The 21344-nt window shown below is 37.3% G+C and overlaps 1 long non-coding RNA gene across 1 annotated transcript in view; it reads left to right on the plus strand.

The window, feature by feature from the left end:
* Positions 1-16300, plus strand: part of LOC148219775 (uncharacterized) — a 54434-nt gene extending 38134 nt beyond the window's left edge. The window contains exons 2-3 of the long non-coding RNA XR_015799299.1: positions 14273-14388; positions 14760-16300. This is a non-coding gene — a long non-coding RNA (uncharacterized LOC148219775). The remainder of the gene's footprint in view (positions 1-14272; positions 14389-14759) is intronic.
* Positions 16301-21344: the final 5044 nt, after the last annotated feature.

Below are 21344 nucleotides of genomic sequence, written 5' to 3' on the forward strand. Positions count from 1 at the left end.
GTTGCTAGAAGTGGAAAACCATAATAATGCTTGCATCAGTATGTCAAACATAGTAAAAATCTGTTGGAAGATGGAATAAAATAATAAAAAACCACAAACCACCAAATCACAGGCATTTTCCCTAAGTAGGGCTGTATTCAGTGCCTTTGAAATTATATGGTATAGGAAAAAAGGATATACTGTGATGATATGTCTTTTTGTGAACTTCTCGTTGCTGAAAAGGTTGAAACTTAGTGGAGAAAAAAGGGAGTGGAAAGTTTAAAAACAGTTGTATTAGATTATCATGAGAGACTTGTTTTTGTAGTATTATTCATAAATTTTTCTTGTATATTTGCTTTCTGGCTATCAGAGGAAGGTCAAGATTTGTAGAATACAGCATTTTTACCATGCTGGTGAAATCAATATTTTTAAAATCCCTTAACTGTGTATGTGTTTAAAGTCATACACTTTATGAATTTACTGTTTTCTCACACCCTCCTCTCCCCTGGATTTTGCGTCATGTGTTAATTATGTTTGGATTCTGCTACTGATCCTCAGTAACAATAAGCATCAGCAGAATTCCTCATGTAAAACCCTACATGGTGAGAGATGGTAACAGGTTCTGTCAATACATATGTTATTACCTGTAGAACAAAGACCAGGTGGTCTGTAAAAATGGGAAACAGACATCTATACTCATAGGGACACACCTGTCATTCTCTTCTTGGGGGGCATTGGTTTTGTAGCAAAATATTCCAATAGAAACTGGTTTGTTTTACAAGTGCTTCTCCCCAGCCCAGGAAAAATGCAAAATCAACATAACCACACTTCCAAAGCCTGTATGTCAAGTCTGTACATGGCCTGAAGGCTCACAAAATTCAGCTATTTTGTCTATCCAAATGATTTGTTAACTCTGATATCTAATGATAATTATTTCTCATATTTTTGTTCATTTTCACGATCTCCCTCAGCTCTATGCAATATCAATCTAACAGGTTTCTGCTTAAAATAGCAGCTGGCTCCATTAGTCACATTGAAATCAAATTGTACCCTTCATATATATTCCTCACACTCCTAACTTAGGAAAACAATTAGACATTTTGAAAAGCAAAATCTAGAGTCATTCCAAATGAGAAAAACTTGAAAATAATTTTATATTAATTTGATACTGATTGTGCCTTAAACCACAACATATCAAATTCATGCATTTTCCCACTGTGATTTCTGGTGACATATAGAATCATAGTCATAGAATGGTTTGGGTTAGAAAGTATCTTAAAGACCACCTAGTCCCAAGCCCCCTGCCATGATCAGGGATTCCTTCCACTAGAGCAGGTTTCTCAGAGACTCATTCAACCTAGCTCTGCACAGTCCCAGGGATTCTCTGGGCAATGCATTCCAGTGCATCTCCACCCTCACAAAAAAGAATTTCTTTAAAATATCTAATCTAAACCTGCTGACTTTTAGTTTGGAGTATTTCCTCTTGTTCTGTCATTACATAATCCTGTAAATAGTCTCTCTCCACCTTTTTTTTTTGTAGGATCTCTTCAGGTACTGGAAGAGTGCAGTAAGGTCACCCGAAAGCATTCTCTTATCCAGAGTGGACAGTCTCAATTCTCTCAGCCTTTACTCATAGAGAGGCACTCCATCCCTCTTAAGAAAAATGTGGTATTAAAATTGCATACTTGGCTGCAGAACTAAAGTGCAGTCCATGGCAGATTCTGCAAAAGCTTTTACTTCTTCTATTTTCAATAACAAGTGTCTATCCCTTCACTTGAAGAATCCATATGCAAGAGGTTTTTCACACATTTCATGTTATTCTGGACAGAGGCTCCAGTAGAAATGAAGTTTGCCTCTTTTTTTTCCCATTAATTTTTCCACCTTTTTAATTTGATATTTGGGAGCCTGAAAATGATGAGTGGAGCTACAGATTTGACTAGATTTAATTCTGATTAATAGTGATATAAAAGTAAGATTAAGCTACATGGTTATGACCATATCAAATCCAAATCAATTAATAGTATTTAAGTCATGGAAAGTGCTAAATGCCAATGCAACAATACTTATCGGCCTTTCAGTTTCTGTTATGAATTGTTGTCATATCATATATTACGCTGTAGTTAATTTTCTGCCCCAAGCAGTTTTTCTTGTAAGCCTGTTAATAGATAATTCATCTCCTTGTAGCTTGGTTGCTCCTCCAACAGACCCAGTTTAGCCTCATTTCATCAGTGAAACTGTGTCTAAAGTAGCTTATTTCTGGTACTGTCCTCAAGATTTAAGGCTCATTGTATTTATTCCAGGCAATGCTAGGATACATAATTCTGTGCTCAAGTGGCAGACAATCAACTCTGATGATGAAATTTTTTTTCATACTAAGCTTCATAGAGGTTCTTAAATGCACATTAGTGTGATATGGCTCTTCCTAGTGAGGTCTTCGATACTTGAGGACGACAATATAAAGGACATAATCTTCATTCATTTTAGGATTTGATCCTCTTTGAACAGAAAAATAAGATATTTTTTACATTCTTTTTTATTAGACTGGCTTTTACGTTGCTGATGGCCAAAATACTAGTACAGATGCCTTCATTTCTGTAGAACATGACTTCCCTGTACACATCACCTAAATTGTACTTTATTCTTCAGTTTGTTTTAATCGTGAGCACAATAGAGTACAATCACACAGCTTAATTCTGTTAATTATGGCATTTGATTGGAAAATAGAAAGCCTTTTGTTTTGGTTTTATTATTTTCAAGGTTTTACAAAGGAGGGAGGAGATTCTTCACCAAGACACGTATGAAAAGTATAAATTTCTTGGTTTCAGTTCTGCTCAAATTTTCACATAGGAAAAAACCTGCAAATATTTTACTAAAAGCCAAAATTACAGCATTGCTTTAGAATTTTTATTTACCATATTTTACAGGAAGAAAGTCCAATCCTTACAAAAAGAACTGCTAGTTACAATAGGATAAATAATATAAGTGTCCAAATTTCAAGGGACTCAACTAATTATCCAAAAATTAAGCAAAGAAAGTTTGGAGAACTTTTTCACAGTTGAAACAATATTAGCACATCTTTTTTATAGTTTTGACTGACAGTTTTAAGGGAAACACATTATTTTACACATTTCAATATTAACTTTAACAATATTAGAGTGTTATGAGGTGTAGAGCATTAGATTTTAATTAGGTTTTTAAAATGAAGCTAGGTCTTATTTTATTATGTGACCCTGCCTTACCTGCTCGGCCTTCTTGTTGGGTAAATAAAGTAAAGAGTGACCATCAATGTACTTTCAAAATTACAAGCTTTTTCTTTTCATGAAGGCTTGACCTGGATGTTCATTCTTTCAGACTTCTGTCCAATCACCATTCAGATTTATGAATTTTAAGCAGGATGCACGCCTAAGTCATCAGAACAATCGCTAAAATCTTGGATAGTTCTGGAATGTAAATACTCTTATAATTAAAGGAAACATTTAAATAAGTATACTGATAGGATACACAGACTTGACAATTGGCCATACAATCTGAGCTGCTGAGTTATATTTGAATTTCCCATTTGTTGATATCTGTATAATAAAGTAAATTGACTGAAAATTAGTATACATATGCATTTTAATCAAACCATATTCAGCTCTTCCCCTTAACTGCAGCAATCTAGATTTTCACATATTTTTAGCTCATGATTTCCCACTTCTTATCTTTTCCATTAACCATGCAGGAAAACATTACTGCCAGAGAAAGGCATTGTCAGAGATTAGGTGGAGCTTGCTGTGTGAAAACGTAAATGTTTCTAAAGCTCATTGCTTGAAAAGTTAGAAACTAGCAGGACAAAGAGCATTGCAAAGGTGCCGGGACGTACATGATACCTTGTCCCAACAACAGAGGTCAGTTGATGGTGCTACTGGTGTCCTAAAATTCTTGCTGAGCATCTTCAAGGATAGAGGCAGACCTTGAACTATCAGCCTGTCTGGTGTCATTCATGACTGCATGAACTATAAGGCTCTGGGAAGTGCTGTAACAGGTGACTCCTGAAAGATAGGATTTGACACAGAAATCACCCAACTAACTGTAGGCAAGATGATTTTGGATGTGGCTGGCAGATGCCACATGGAAATCCCTCCCCAGTTCTGTGGAAGCAAAGCAGCTGCACTGGGGGGACATCCCAGCACTCTTTATCATGTGAATGATATTTTGGGGTTCTAACCTCTTGCTTTCTGCCATCAGATTGGCCCCAAATGGGCAGAGAATCTCAGCTTGGAGTGGTGCTGGGCAATGCAACAATAACTGACTGTACTCAAATTCTATATGGTCAACTGATGGTGGAATTTTTTTTGTATCAAAATGAACTACAGGCTTCTTGAAACATCTGTAGGGAGACATGCAATGCATGGTGAGTGATTTCATAGCTGGAGCCATTCTCTCTCCTCCTGGCGTGCTGCAGTTTCAACACACAGGTGTGTGAAATGGATGTACTGGCATCTCTGTCACAGATCACCAGGTCTTATGGTCTGCCAATGGTTCATTATTTTCCCTGGCTTTCTGAACTGGCTAGGATAGCAGAGTTGTATGCAAATCATTGCAGATTCCTGCTTGGACTCCCATAGTTAGTAATTTCTGGATGTGGCATTGTAAAGGGCTTTTGATAAATTAACTGTATTTTTGTTGGAGTACTCAAAAATATCTTGGGTTCCACCTGCTCTGAATGAGACTAGTAGGTTCACAATTTTATGAGACAGTTCATCTTCAAATTTAATAGTCTTAAATTGCAAAAAAACCCCACCCCAAACTAGAAAACCTACAAAATCAAAGAAAATATTTGTCCTGTATATTTAGGAGATGATCTGCCCAAAACATATCTCTGATTTACCTAAACAAAATTGAAGTACTTCCTACATAAACTCAACAACATTAACATTAACAACTGTAATAAAACAAGCTGTTCTTAAAATGATTCTTCGTGTCACCTGATCACTTTGTGAGACATGGTGCTGCTTACATCTCATAGCTCAATCAGTCTGAAAGCATACATATTACCAAAGTTTCTTACAATGGAAGAAAGCACCCTGGGAAATCCCAACACTATACCTTACTAAGCAAATGAAGCAAAAGTAATTCTGTTTTGCTAGTTTAGATGCAAAATCTTTTGGCTTGATTTTGTGTGTTAATAGAAAGACTGTGTATAAAATATGTTACTTTGAAGAAGTTTTTCTTCGGAGTTGTTTTTTAATGTTTTTATTTTTGCTATACCATGCATCTGGATGACACAAGAAAGCTTCTGTTGTTTTAAAGAGTTTTAACTTCAGGTACTTTATTTATAGATACGCATAAACACCTTTTTTATTTGTACTCATGAAGACACAAAAATCATCTTCTTTAAACAAATGCCAGAGGACCACACATTGACAAGGGTCCGAGGAGCAATGGGTCTGCATCTTGTTAAAAAGCAGACTTATTTTTTATTCAGCCTGAACTGCAGTTATTTCACTTTCAAAAACAACTCCTGTCAACAAGTTTACACCTATTAATTTTCCTAGTATTCTTTAACTTGGAATGTGCAGATTTTTAATCAATTGGAAGCTGTAACAATCTACATAATTTTCAGCAGCTTCATACTTCAGTCACTGAGCCAGTTAGTGGTATTTTTTGTTTTCTTCTTGCATTGGTTCTAGTTTACATTTTAAATTATGATGCAAATGCTTAAAATATTACACTTATGCCCTAGTACTTTTATAAGTCACAGAGTTTGCACATTTTTGTCTCTACTCCTATGTTTTGAGATTTTTATCTTGTTTTTCTTGCATGTTCAAGAGATCAGGCCTCTGCCATACTCATGGCTTCATTCCACATGGACACACAAAAAATGCCAAAATAATTTTCAAATGGTTTCAGCTTAATTTAATTTAATCATTTTAAGCAATGTAAAGCCCTCTTTTCTGAGTTATAGTTTCTGTAGAAACTTAAACTTTAGAAAAATTAGAAATGGAGAACTGGGATACCTTGTCATTTTGCTGACTGACAGGGTCTGACCACATTTATGTAAGCAGTTATTTGAAAGCCTAATTCTGCTTTTGTATTTGGTTTCATTACAATTATAAGACAGTTTTTCTACATAGAGATCCTCCAGAAAAGAGTTAATGCTTTATTTCACCTGATGTTAATTGCACTGCAAAGCATTTATTGAATCCCTGTGTAGATGCTTTAATTTATAAGTCACATGGTTCAATCCAGTAGAGCTGAAAGAAATCTCTTACGGAATAGGCTAGTGATGGTTGCTTTCCTTCTGCATGAGGGAACTCACAAGAAGCTTTAACAGACTGTAACTTATCCTTAGGGTTCCACCCCTTTGGCTAATTTGTTCTACCTCCCCAAACAAAGTAATCATCAATATATTACAAATTATACTTCAGTGCCTACATTATTAATCTGGTAAGTGATGGTTTTTAATTTGGAGTAATCATGCTAATAGGAAGTATGTAAGTATAAGAAATAATACACAATCCTGCTAAAGAAGTAATTGGACATATGTAATGAAAGTGGGATATTAATCTCTTCATAAGTATCATGGACTTTGAATTATCTGGTAGCTTGTGATAACCTGTGAAAATTATAGATAAGCAGGATGGGAAATCACCACCACTTGTTTCTTGTAATACTTTTAAGCAATAGCTTCCCTCTGTATCTGGCAAGCAGTTAAAATTATGTGCAAGAACATTCTGAATGACAGAAAAGTTATATAATGCAGCAAGGAAACTGAACATTGCAGAAGGTGGTTGTTGGGGGGTGTATGCTGGGCTTTGCACCACTTATTAGTGGTTTGTCATCAGTCTCATCTCTTTTCCCTCAGAGCCAGGATTATTAGAAAGGCGATTGAGACGCTTCTTGCGTTTGGACTTGGATGTTTATTATATCTTATCAGAGAATTACAGAAAGTATGACAGCACCTCTAGCTCCTTGCTAGAAGTAGGAAAAATCGCTACAGCTGAGCCTGCTTCAAGGCTTTTTAAAGCTAAACAAATTAATAAAAGTTTAACACCTACATTATTTTTCCTTTTGACCCAATAATAAATTCCCACGACCCTTAGAGTGACATTTGACTAACCAACCAGAGATTACTACCTGAGTTCCATGAAGAAGAAGGAAAAAGAAGAAGATGAACAAAGAGAAAGACAGCACCCAAAATTCTCCATCTTGTCCCATAGCCACCACTATACTAAAAAAACCTCAAATTTACAACCCATCACCCAGTGAAAATGCACACATCCAACCCACCACACATTTATGACTTCTAACTCACTATTCATCTTTACAAACCTTCTCCAAGGTTTCAGGTCCAGAGTAGTGTTTTCCAGGGGGTCTGTGTCTGGAAGCACAGAAAGTTCAAAAACTCCAAATTTCTGAGATCCAACAGTGGTCCCCATCACCACTACCATCTTCTGTTCTTACAAGACAAATTCTGGGAACTTTTGTCTTAGCAAAATCCTGAGAGAACTTCTGTATTTGTTCAAGGAAATAGACTTGCCGAATGTGTCCCATTTCCCAACATTAGGAGTTAGCTTTAGCAGCTACTCAAGGGTCTGAAAAAATGTACCCCGTATACCCTTTGCATCCTGCTGGGTCCAAGAAGCAGCCCTGCCTTGTCAGTGCAAGTGGATGCACACGAGGTCCCATGTCCCTTGCATGGATCAGGTTGTCTCACATCAGGCGCTCGGTTGAAACCAGACTGGATGGAAGTGCAAGCACTATCCCTAAGGCCTTGTTGACAGCATTTGTGTTTATTCATCTGAAACTCGGCATCTGTAGAGAACAGAGATGCTCCTAACACCTTAGGAAGAAAATTAATCTTGGATTTCAGGTATGATCCTCTTTTATTTTGTTCCAAGGCTGCTCTGAATTCTACATATTCACTCTCTAAATCTTAAAAACATGCCAGACCATGCGTAGGCAACTAACCTTGTATGATCTGTTGCAAGGGACTAATCTCAGCAAATACCTGTCCCCTTACTCGAGGTTTGTGTTAACCTAGCAGCTGGAAGTAAAACACCAGAAACTCTTGAGTCAGCTCCTGATCCTGATCTCAGTCCCATCTGGTGCTCCAGAAGCAAAGCAGGTGTGCTGCTGCTTAAAGGTCTCCATGAAAACCACATATCACTTCACATAAAATGTGTTATCATTATGGGGAATACTTTCTTTGTATATATGGAGAGAAAGAGAATTGCTGTGCAAAGACCACATATGTTTTAAGGCTCATTATCAAGGCCAAATTATCATTTCCTATTTCCTATTTCCTATTTTCCATCTTCAGGCGGAGAAAACTAAGAATCCTGTAATCTGACATAACAATATGTAAATCTATTTACTTGCAGGCTCCAGAGTGCTGTAAGCTACAAACATAAAAGTCGCTAGGCAACAGTTAACACAGATAAATTGTTTTCCTTTATTGCAGAGAAGGGTAGGTTCATATCTCCTGCTAACAGCCATGGACTTCTAGCTAGCAGTTGCTTTGACAAAATCACACAGTCTAAAAATAAATAAATAAATAAATAAATAAATAAATGAACAAACTGGAAAACAATGGGCAAAAGAGGGCATAATTATTAGGTGTAATTATTTGTGGCTTTGAATATGCTGCTTATGGGAGTGAAACTCAAGGGGATTAAGAATGAGCCATAATAGGAAAGAGAAACATTAGAACAACATAAATTCCCTTAAGGGAATTCATAGCATTAAAATAATAATTTAAAAAAGTAGAAATACTTCAAATATTGGGAATGTCTACGGGCAAATACAGACCAATATCCAATTGTTCTAAGCAACATACAGATATGTGGTAAATGTCAGCCTTTTTTCCAAAGAATTTTAAATAAGAATAGTGTTGGTGGAAAACTACATAAGATCTTTTTCCTTGGGCCTAGGAAAATCAGATTGCCATGGGTTCTTTGTCAGAGTAGGGGCTAAAATAAGATTCTCAATCCTCCATTGCTTTGACTGGAAGCGATTTCACAGCTGTTGCACTGTTGCACCTGTTACACTTCTAGCACTTTTCATGACAATTCTTGAATTCCTCAGTTACTGCTTTTAAGGACTCCTCTTAACTCAGATATTTACTTTTATTTAATAGTTCATTCACTAATGAAAGAATACATCCGGTGTCAGTGAAGTGGGATACCAATAATCACATGACAAAACACCTCTGATTAGCCATCTGAACATCCTCAGGAGAGAAATACATACATACACGAAATCAGATCTTACACTAAAGGTGTGAGGAGTTAGTGAGAGATTGCAATATGACTTCCTTTCAGTCTGATGACTGAATTCCCACCTCCTGCCATCATCACTGGTCTAAAGGTCTATGTAAAATCCATAATTTCAGCAACAACCAACTGACTTTGTCACAGAAAAGCCAGAGTGACATGTCTGCATTTTCAAAATTTAAGCCTTCTCAGAAGAGTCTTAATCATCAAGATACCCTACTTATTAATTAAGGACCACAAAGAGAAGACAGCTCAAGAGCCACACACATTAGTCAATCAGAGCCATGAAGGCTCCAGATTTGGAAGACTGCTCCTCTTTTCAGGTCATTGCAAGACAGGATAGCAGCCCTACCTGATTTCTCTGGTCAGTGGAGGGGGGTTAGGCTGTACCCTGGCAAATAAGTCACTCTCCATCAGGACATCAGGAAGAGTGGGGCAGGTATTTTTCTCTCCCAAGGAGGATTTTCTCTTGCATTGTGAGAGAGCCTGAAGGCTCTTACTCCTAAACAAGGACTAATCTGGGATTAGACATATTTGTGAGAGTCTGACATCAGTACCAGAAGAGATTGTAATGGTATTCTTCAACAAAACAGAGTTGATATTAACAGATGGAGGCAGCAGCAAAGAGGGAATAGTAAGAGTGCATGAAAATTTCCATGAAGGGGTGATTATCCTTAAAATCCTGTATGACTAGACAGCTCTGGTGATCTGATTCTTGAGATCACCTTTCAGGATCAGAGCAAGAAAATAAAAGATGCTCTGGAAATCTAGAGCTATTAGACAAAATGGTGAGTGATTCAGAGATTTCCTTTTTCAGTTTCCTCTCCACAAGAAGTCGAGTAATACTAGAAATTTAAAAAAAAAAAAAAGTACCTAGGAAAAATGTGTCTTTTGTACTCTCAAACCTCCCCATGTACTCATGCAGAATGAGGGAGAAGCAGCATTTTAGTTGATCTAACCTTTAATTACACATGATAAGTTCCTGAAAACTCAGCTTCAGTATTGATTGTTGTTGTGGGTAATTTCACTGTATCTATAATCTTCTATGTTTACAAGTACCAAACTGAAACTAGGGCTGGTGCTGTGATCTAGACATTTTCAGAATATTTTAACAGCAAGCAGAGTTAAAAGAAGTGAATAGAAAAACAGTCGTATTAGAAACAGTAAAGTGACACCGGAACAATTTATTGTGAAAAAAGAAGACCAGTGCAAGTTTTTCTGAGCTTTTTAGGTTGGGTTGTTCGTTTGGGTTTTTCCCTTTTTTTTTTTATTCTTGTTCCAATTTATTATTTGTTCAGCTCAGTTTGCTTCTGGTTCACTTATTTTTGACATATGACTAAAGAAAATTGCCAAGGGCACATAGATGATGGATGACACAATGAAGACAGGCTTATTTTCATTACAATTCTAAATTCCTTTACATGGGACATTTTTCTTTCTACATTCAACATACTGCATATATGAAAGTGGAGAAGTTCATCTGATCTGACTGTGGGGGAAGAAAAAGGAAGAGAAAGCTGGACTGCATTTCTGTAGCAATAGAAACTTTATTTAGATTCTTCACTTCTGGGAGTTATTGTCCCTTGCAAAAGTAGAAAGAGATACGGGTAAGTGCCTTTGCCTTCTGATGTGTTGCATGGCAATCTTAAATGAGCTTCTCTCACTGTCCTACTCAGGAAGCAAAGAAAGCCACAGCAGAAACATCACAGATTTGAAATTACTGTTGCAGTGGTGAGCAGAGTGCTGGAAATAAGTGGCAGCAGGAGAGCAGACTACGCAGCTCAGCAGCATTATTAGTGAACATAGGAGAAAGGCTGAAGAAACAGGAGCCTGTTACTCATACCACATGGCTGCTAAAGGAACTTCGGTGGTTCCCTTGTGTGTGTGTGTGTGTGCGTGTGCGCGCGCTAGTTCTGCCTGTGGCCAGTGGCACACTGCTCCAAAAGGAAAAGAAGGAAGATCTTGCCAAATATGCCAGAGGTAATTAATTAGGCTGATAGCATCTTTTCCTTCATGCCAGGCCTGCCCTTACCAGGTCATGGAGAAGATACGTTTTTAATTTTGTCCTTTGTTTTTTCCTAAACACCTCCTGCCTTACCACTAGTAACAACAGACATACAAATTTTGGAGGTTTGAATTGATTTCCCCCCAAACACATCCAGAGACTTTTTAAAAGGGATCACTTACTGCAACTTTCTTGCCAACAAAAACATGAAGGGTAAATTTCAGATTTTTGTAGTGATCCACAATATGTTCACTGTAACGGATTTTCACCCCAGTATTTAAGACACATTTTTGAAATTCTCTGAGAATTCTCTGAGGTGAAACAAATGTGAGACATGACTCTTTTGTCACTCCTGAAAAAAAGGGCAAAATCATGATACCTGTAGGTCTTGAAGCATTTGTAGGAGATTTGGACACCTGATAATCTACTGCCTGACCTACAGTTAGATGTAATTACATGAAATGTAATTACAGAAAGCATACTAACCTAAGCACACAAACTAGTCCAGCAAGTATTGCAGTCATAAGAAATGACAAAACCTCTTCACACACATTTTGAAATTCTGTTAAATTAATAGACCTCAAACATCCTACAGACCTGTCAGTTTTCTGCAATGACTACTTTATTGTTCTATCTTTGCACCTTTTCTTTTATATCTTCCTTTCCAGGAAGGTTTACTCCCTAGCTCTCTACTTCTATTTCTTTTCTTCTTTTCTTACTTGTGTTGTGACCATCTTGTTCTGCTCATCCTTCATGTTATCACCAGACTAAACCAGTCTAGTAATCACTATTGGTTTGATCCTATCACCATACCCCATCAATAAATTTGGCATAAATCACTGGCAATGTTACTCACTCTTTAGAGAAGTGCAAGAGAAGGTATCGTTTGCATTCAACTTGGACTTCAATTCCCTAGTTTGTTGTTGAGCTGAGCTTGGAGAGATGTTAGGAAAAGGTAGAATAATCAATTTGGACTGTACGTTAATCTTCAGAAACCAATGTTTTTTTAAATTGCTAGTCAGAATCTCTTTTGTTGTGACAGGATTAGAAAAAAATTGCTTTCATTAGAGATTTCTAGAGTGAAGTAACCTGCTTTATTTTTTAATATATAATTATTAATATTTGGCAAAGATGCAAATGACCACTTAGAAATTGATTCTTCTGTAGGCAAAAATCAACTTGGTGTGCATCCAAGGTCTGCAATATTTAGAGAAGATAAGGCCCTGAACAGAAGCAGGTATTAAGCTGAAGAAATAAATTGCAGGAATGTTTGATTTTTGGCTAGTGAATCACAAGAACACTTGAGATTTTTACTTTTCAAGGTAACTTTTCAAAAGGCCCATTTCTATTTCATTTTGGTTTAGTTTTTTCAATGAGTTTTTTTGTTGTTTGCTTGTTTTCCTTAAACTACATGCAAAACTAGGTAACAGAAAAGGATTTAAATGTTGCTAGTGAGATTAAAATCTCCAAATTAAAAAAAAAAAACAAAAACAAAAACAACAACCCAACAGCTCAACTTTGATAACCATCCTAATTTCTTTTTTTCCCTCGTAATTGATAAATCAGACAGTAGGATAATGCTGCAATTTCCAGTCACATGCAGCTGAAAAATTTAATTGCTGAGTCAGAACAAGAAGTTGTTTCAAGAGAGACTGGCACTTCTAGAGTGCCTTTTCATTCAGTCCTCATCGTTTCACAGCAGCAGTTCTATTCTTCCAGGCTTCAAACGGAAAAACCACGGCCTTTGGGGAAATCTTTCATACATTGTTTCTAAAGCAGCCCAAAAAATCAGTTCCTATAGTGCTGCACAGTGCTCTCTTGAGTAACCCCTTGAAGATATTTCAGGATAACAGAAAACTAAAAGGCAGAGGTGGAAGGTAGCCATGCAAACTAGTTTGATCTCACTAGATCAATTTTAAGGGAGGCTAAATTTAAAATATGCAATGCAGCATAGAGTTAAAGATATACAAACTAGCTCAGAAAGCATGCTAAACACCATAAAGACAATAGTTTGTATGCGTGAAAAGTTCAAATTTCTTACTCTGCAGTGTAAACGTGCATTGAATTCCATGGAAGAAATATTGATCTTTGAAAACATTTTCTTGCACAGGTTATGCAAGACAACTTGAATTCTTGCACATTTCTTTAGGAAGTATTTGCTTTTTTAATGTAGCTGTTAAAGGAAGATCTTTTGTCTGTCTTTTCCATGACACCTGGACTAGATCTTTCCCGCAGTCTCCTAAAGGCCATTTCTTTCCTGAGCAGAAAGGAAAGGTATCCTTCTATGCTGAGTTTTACTTTAGCCCTGATTGGCCAGTTTAATAGCTATGTCTAATAAATGGTAAAAGCCAAGTTATGACTGATGAACTGATTTTGGTGCATTCTATGCAGACTCATTATGACCATAAATGATGGTTCGCAAAATAAAAACTACACCTTGATAACTCACTGTCATAATCTGCAGTCAAAAATCTTATTTAATTTTTACCATAGGTAGGTAGGGGTAGAGTTTTCATAGCTTAAAATACATATTTGGAGTCTTGTCTCAGTCAATTTTATTGCTTAAAAATATCCTGAACAAGTTAATCTAGTTGCACGTTGAACTGAGGATTGAACTTTGAACTCCAGAAATCCCTCCCAATGTACACCCTTCTATTTTATATTAGGCTGATTATATATAAATAAATCAGCCAACACTAATCCAGAATGTTATGTTCTGTCATATGATTTTTCCACTAAGAGTGATCTACTTTCTCCCTCCTTCACCCCACAGATTTATTTAATCAGAGAATTAGAGTCTGTCTTTGGGAAAATCTCTTGCTTAAATAAAAGTCAGCAGTGAAATTTCAGACCAAGGTACTCAGGGTACTAGGGTGCATCCATTCCTGGAAGTCTTTAAAAAAAACCAGTCTGCCATCCCTCTTGCAAACCTCCTTTGAACTTCATTATATTTAAAGTGAAATTTTCTATATGTCTACTTGGGAACTTTCTTATTTTTATTTATATCTACTGTCTCTCTTCCTGCCTGCAGGCACCTCTGCGAAGGTTCCATCCCCTTGATCCCTTCCCCAGAGGTACTGGATTATTGTCAGGTGTTCTGAAGCTGTCTCTGCTCCAAATGCTGGCCTCATAGCACCTCCTCATAGGGTGAGAGCTCCAGTCCCACTGTCCAGTGACCGTACCTGAACTCCTCTAAATTGCAAGCATAATTGTCATGCTGAGAGACTGTAAACTGAATTAGTAACTGCATAGTGACACACAAATCCTGAGCAAAGGGTATAATAATTTTCCTGAGTGTGTTGTTCATACAGACTGAGAAAAAAATAGTCTTAGTTGTCCAGAAACACTGCTAGTTGATATTTTCTTACTGCAGAGTTGCAGAGCTGCTCCCTGGCTAATGAGCCCCATTTCTGTATCATACCAGAAGGCATGATTATTCCATCTTATGTGCAAGATTATGCATTGTCCTTGGTGAATTTCACAGGCTTCCTGTTGATCTGTTCATTGTTTTCTGTCAGGTTCCTTCAAATGACCATTTTGCCCTCCAGTGTGTGTTAACTGGTGCTCTTGGGTTGAAGTTGTAAATTAACTTGGTGAGTATGTACTCTTTCAGCTTATTCACAGTGCTTTAAACACCATGTATTTCAGGACAAATCCTTGAGGAACATCATCTATAACTATTCCCTACATGAAACATGAACTAATAACTACTACAATGATCCAGATAATTTTTTTCTCTTCTTTTTGTCCACACACCTACACCATGACATCCCAGGCTAATAGAGGTAGATATCTACCTATTTCATTCCCAAATTCTGCCATTTTATCTTTCAAAGATAATACAGTGCAGCCTTTCAAAGACATTGTCTGAACATCCTTAGACATAGCCCACCAGGTCCCATTAAACTTTATGGGTTGAGTTTCTTCAAGTGACTTATAAACAGTATCTTGTCCATCATTGATTGTTGTTTTTGAAACTTGCCTTTAGAAAAAAGGCTTTGGAGACCTTGCTGGTGAAGGGAAATTGGGAAAGGAATTCTGTGCTGTCAGAGGGCAAGACAACATAAAATACCAAAGTGTCTATCTGTAAGTAGTAAATAAGAGACCAGCCAACATTGATCTTTAAAGCATTGAGGGACGCAAGCTACTGTATCATTGTGAGACATCATTCTCTTATTGGTTGTATTTGTTCTCTTATTGGCTTGCAATCATGTGAAAATTTCTGCATGGAGAAAAAGCCCACTATTTTATCACCAATAATAAAAGCATTGTTATCAGGATTCCTGTGGGTCTTTGAAGCCTAGATGTTCCTCAGTGCAGTAATAGAAGAATATTGGTTATTATTTCCAATTTGCAAATTCATTTTGAAGTAATTTCGTCTTGAATTCATAATTAAGGTGTATTTTGCTGATTGTGTATGCAGACAACAAAAGGAACACATTTCAGACTAGTTTGGAAATTTAAGGTCTCCTTAAAAATAAGTGTTGGGAGTTGAATTGTTCCCTTTTCTTTCTGTGGAATTTTCCCCATTGTTTTGTTAAGTATTTGTGGCTACACCCTAGCTTGTAACAGTTTCTCTCAAGGGGGTGAGGACAGGGGGAACACCGGAAAAGGAAAGGTGGGACAGGGGCCTGGGATCTTGCTCTCGCTCGCTCATGGAGTTGGAGGAAGACAGCCGGGGCATCCTAGCATCCTCTCCGCCATCCCAACACCGAGAGCCATGTTCCCTGCCGTTGGACATCGCTCTGCTGCTTTCCTGCCTCATTCTACTACCTCCAGGCAGTCTACCGAGCACCACGACTGACACCGTGAGGGTGGAGTTGCTCCCCCATCCCCTCTCACCCCTGGGCCGCTGCCGCCATCACCCAGCCTTCTTCAACTGCGCGGGACCTGCCCTGCCCACAGCACCAGTAACTGAGCACAGGGAGATGGCCTGTGGCCAAAGGGACTGGAACTGAGTTATACTGTTCTGTTTTGTTGTCAATTTTTATAGCTGTTGTTGTTTCTGCAGTTTGCCTTGTTAGATATCAGTAAAGAACTGTTATTCCTATCCCCATAACTTCTGCCTGAAAGCCTCTGATTTCACACTGTAATAATTGGAAGGGAGGGGGTTGCTCTCTGCATCTCAGGAAAGGGATTCTTGCCTTCCCTTAGCAAATACCTGTCTTTCAAACCAAGACAATAAGGGAATAAAAGAACTTGTATACAACAGGAGCCACACAATCCCACTTCTGTCAGCAGCAGCCTAAGAAAATAAATCATTCACATACAGGAAACAGCATTTGTGAAAGAAAAGAGATAATCGTATGGGGGTTTTATGTTTTACAATGTGGGACCATATATATAAGACACGTTAAGAACTCCTGAGATTAAGAAAGAAATCATATTGTTCTGTCATACTGATTAGCAACGCTTATGAAAATCAGCACAGAGACTGGGGAAAGTGATGACATTAGCACAGGCATCTATCAAGTATATTAGGCTTAGATCTTTAAAGCTGCTTAAAGAACTTGGATATTATTACTCAGTAGCATATAGGTCTAACAACTAGGATTGAACAAATCTAGGGGGAAAAGAGCTGCTTAAACAGCTTCTAAGAATTTGAAAAACATAGAAACAGCATACATGGTCTAATTCTGAAAACACCAAAATAGGAGCAACTTTTCTTCTGTTAATAATCTCATTAACTCAATAATGGGACTGCTGACATGAATATAATTACCTCATATATAAATAAGCGTCTTCAGGTTTCCATAGACAATACCTCTCAGCAGGTTTAATAGTGAAATCCTCTCAGATTTATATAGTGAAATACCTCTCAGATTTAATAGTGAAATCTCATTACTTGCAAGTGTCTCTTTACAAATGTTTGACAGTAAGCTTACTGGCAGAACAAATACAGTGTCAACAGAATATTGCTTAGCTCTGTTTAGGAAATGGTAGAGTAAATGTTATAAATTAAGAAAAACAAATGAATTCTTTTTTTAAGCTGTGAGTCTAGCACTTCAGTTATGCAAGTGCAGTTTACACTTGGGGTGCAATTCAATTTGATGAAAGATCCTTTAAAATAAAAAGGTCTTCTGAGTAATATACTCAGTGGGAAATAATGACCTAGCAAGAGTTTAGTTTTGGAGTCTTCCAAACATAAACAAATATCTAATTTTTTACATCTTTTTCTTTCAAAGAAATATTACCTAGACACTCCAACAGTGAAGAATTTTTGCTCATCTGAGAAAGCAAAATTCTCCAGGTAAAATGACAAAATATATTATCCAAATTCAGGTAGTAAAAAGCCATTTTGCGTTATCCAAAGAGGAGAAAGAAATTATCTTGTCAGATATCCTGCTGTAGCTGACTCTAAGCAGTCAAAAAGTAAGATGATTCTGTTTTCTTGCAATTTATATTACAATTTAATCACTGGAGTTTTTAAACTGCATATGTTTCTACCTAAATATCAATGGGACTTAATCCACATACAGCAGACACAGAGCTGGAACTCTGTGAGCAACATATTTGCATTTTTAGAAAGTACTTGAATTCACAAACCCCAGGAGCAACAGAATATGATGCCTTATGGGTGAGTGATTATGGTTCTGTGAATCATGTTTTTCTGAAGAGCCAAAGCAAATGACTGCATACCAAAAATCTGGTGATTGTTATGTGTGGAGACTGAAAGACTCTCAGCAAAAGAGTCTATGTCTCTCCCCTAGAGGTTATACCCTTAGGCACACCCTCCTTGTTATCTGAACTAGTTTTGCTCCCAGCATGCTTTTCTGTCACATGTTAATTTGTTGTACCCTATTGGCCCTTCCCCCTTTGTACCACTCCTGAGCCCTCAGACCATTCGCTGTTACTCTACCCCGCCCCTCTGGCTATCCTATATCTGCCCTGCTCACGCCTATCCTGTGAGCGACTTGGTGCCTGGACCCTTCGAGGAAACGAAATAAATCTCTCCTTGGAACCCCACATGTGCTTCCTATTTCTTCTCTCCTGTGCTGGCCAAAGTGGAGTGCTCACAAAAGAGCAAAATCACTCACTGCCCAGGAGGGAGCTGGAGGATGTGCCAGTGCCCAGACTTGTCCTCCAAGGATGCTTCTCTGGAAGGCTGCGGCACTCTACCACCACCCCAGGGCCCACTGCGACAGTTATGTACTTTTATCCCCTAAGTTATGTACCCCAACCTGGGGTGACTTCTGGCAATTATCATAAAAATTACTTCCCTGTCTGTTTTTGTCCAAGTTGCTGGCAAAAGGGCAAAAATTTGTGTGATTATCTGTGCTTTTCATAGAGGTTAAAATAAAACTTCAGGTATACACGTGTTTGAATATCATTCCTACAATTATGGTACCCGTTATCTCCTCTGTCTTTTGCCTGTTAACAACCACATGTGTGAGAAAACAAACTCATTTTCACAACCAAACCAACTGTTTTGGGGTATATATACAAAATACTACATGAAAGGAAGTGAAAACTGAGAAGTAACAATAATAATAACAATTTTATTAAAATACTGGAAAAGATACAAACCGCAGCATTGCTCAGACATTGTCTTTTGTTGGAAAGAAGTTTTTGTCTTTTTTCCTCTTACATATTGACACTTTTAACAAGTGTTCAGCCAGTGGTCAGACTCTGAATTTGAAACGTCTGCTGGTTGATAGAAAGGAGTCAAGATACGCACAGATTGATTAGGTTTTACATTTTTACCTTTTCTATCACCACTTTCACAAAACTTCCTATATAATAATTTCTTAATAAAAGCAGCTGTGGCGGAAACATTTTCACCATGTCCTGGGATACAATGCAAAAACATGTATTCTATCACCATCTGTTAAAATGTGGGAGGGGTGATGATCCTTATCTCTGTGGGAGATATCCTCTGCTGATGGGCCATCTGATAAGATCGGGGGATGATCATCGTTATCTATTCACAACCCATCCTTCCTCCAGAAGATATATTCCATTAATGGGCCATTAAGTCCTATTGTGTGACTGATAAGATTACATCATCCCATTGGGAGATGCCCCAGCCAGGGGCAGGAGCCAAGCCTTTCCTACCTAGATAAAAAACTGGGGTTTGGGAGGCGAAGGCAGACCTTTCTACTGGATCCCAGAGGAAAGTCGGACCTTTTCCACATCATCGTTGGATCTTCAGAGGAAAACTGCACCTTTTACAGGAGCACTGCTTCAACGGAACCACATCCGTCATCCAGGAGGACTGCAGCCACCATTTATACGGACTGCTACCAACACCCTGACTGACAGGGTGTCAGGTTGTATTTCTGACTCTGTCGGTGGTTGTTTCTTTTATATTATTGCATGTATTTTATTTTTTCTCTTTTCTCCTATTAAATTGTATTACTGACTTGGAGTCTCTCACTGGTTTTACTTTCAAACCAACACACACCAACAGTTCAACAATTTTGTAGTGGAGAGTATCAGAATCAAAAATAGGTTTCCACATTATTTTGGTGCCATTATTTAAAAAAATCTCCAAGGACATTTGCAGCAGAAATTCTACTCATACAAAGAATTGAAACAAGGAACGTAACTGATGCCTACAGCAATATAAATAGGTTTGCAACTGTTTTTCCGGATTGAATCAATGTTCAGCACCACAGTATGACAAACATATATATATAAAAAATCACTTTGTTAAAGATGGAAGACTTGCTAGTAACCATAATAATTCTGCAGAACATGGAACAACAGTCACCTGTTCTCTTTTATGCTAAATGTGACTATTCTCTTTCGTGTCTTTTCTGCATGGAAGTTTGAAATCAATCACAACAATGAAGCAGACAGAGCCTACCTTCTCTTCAGTGTCTCCTGCTTTGCTTTAAAATGTGTCTCAATGAACACCTTTGCTCTTGAGTACATGATGTTGTCTTGTGCAGGGACAGGAGTAGAATTTCTTCCACCTGAGGATACTCTTAAGATTCTATGATTCTTTGTCACCTTCAGCAATAATGACTGCTAATTTTCCCCTTTGATTAGTGTTGAGGGAAAAAGTATCTACTACCTGTAGCAATTACTCTTGCATAAGTAAAGGAAATCTCACTGGTTGACAATAATATTCTTCAGTTTATCTCTAATGGGCTTCTCAGTAATTCATCAGTCTAACTGCAAACAAGTGCAATCCCACTGAGGAGCCATGAAAAAAACATTTTAATAAAATCACAAAAGCAGTGATTCGGCTGAAGGCTTCATTGTCATTCACCAAATTCCACAAAGTTAGAATGATGTAGCACTCACTGAAATACGGAATTACGTTAAAGAGAAAATAATAGTTTTGGTTTTACAGTGAATAATGAACTTGCAAATATTTGGACTGGACTCTGTGAAGGGAGAAAACTCGATGTCAAAAACTTGGGAAAAAATTAGACAAATTTGTAGGATTGAAATGCAAATACTAGAAGGGATAGACAAGAACTTACCTCTAGTAACTTTTTACCCAAAATTATAAATGATAGAGGGCACATAGCATAGAGAGGGCTGAAGATCAAGTTGAAGAATCAATCATACATTTTACTATACAAAGAAGATGAGAAGCTACTGTCATGTAAGTTGCACAAATGAAGTACTTTAAGCTCATTTTTTGGTACAAATACAAAAATGATGAACCTCACAAACTCATCTACTTAAAAATTCTTATCTTAAAATATGGCATTCACACTCAGGAAATTTTATTAATATCTGATTAATTAATGTTACTTTTGTTTTTATTTTAAATATTATTCCAGGTCTTTGACACAAAGGCATAAATATAGGTGAGCCACCATCTTAACATCTTAAACAATTTTTATAAGAAATGAGAATTGTCATGTCTTGTGTCATCTTTTCAGCTACAATCAAAATATTTTTAATTATTTTGTGATATTTTGGGTATTACCCTGCCTTCCCTGTTTTGTTCAGACACATAATTTCATATTGAGAGGGTTTTCTGTTTTTGTATATGTCACTGTAGTGCTGTGAATCTCTGAAGATTAGGAATAAATGGGTAATGTATGAATGAATAGTCCATAGAAAAATGATGTAAAATATATACCAATTTATTTATCTGGCCAATGGAAAATAAGCCTAATGGTAAGACTGATTATTTTTGG

Source organism: Sturnus vulgaris, chromosome Z (assembly GCF_052056855.1).
Source record: "Sturnus vulgaris isolate bStuVul1 chromosome Z, bStuVul1.hap1, whole genome shotgun sequence".
In the NCBI taxonomy this organism is placed as follows: domain Eukaryota; kingdom Metazoa; phylum Chordata; class Aves; order Passeriformes; family Sturnidae; genus Sturnus; species Sturnus vulgaris.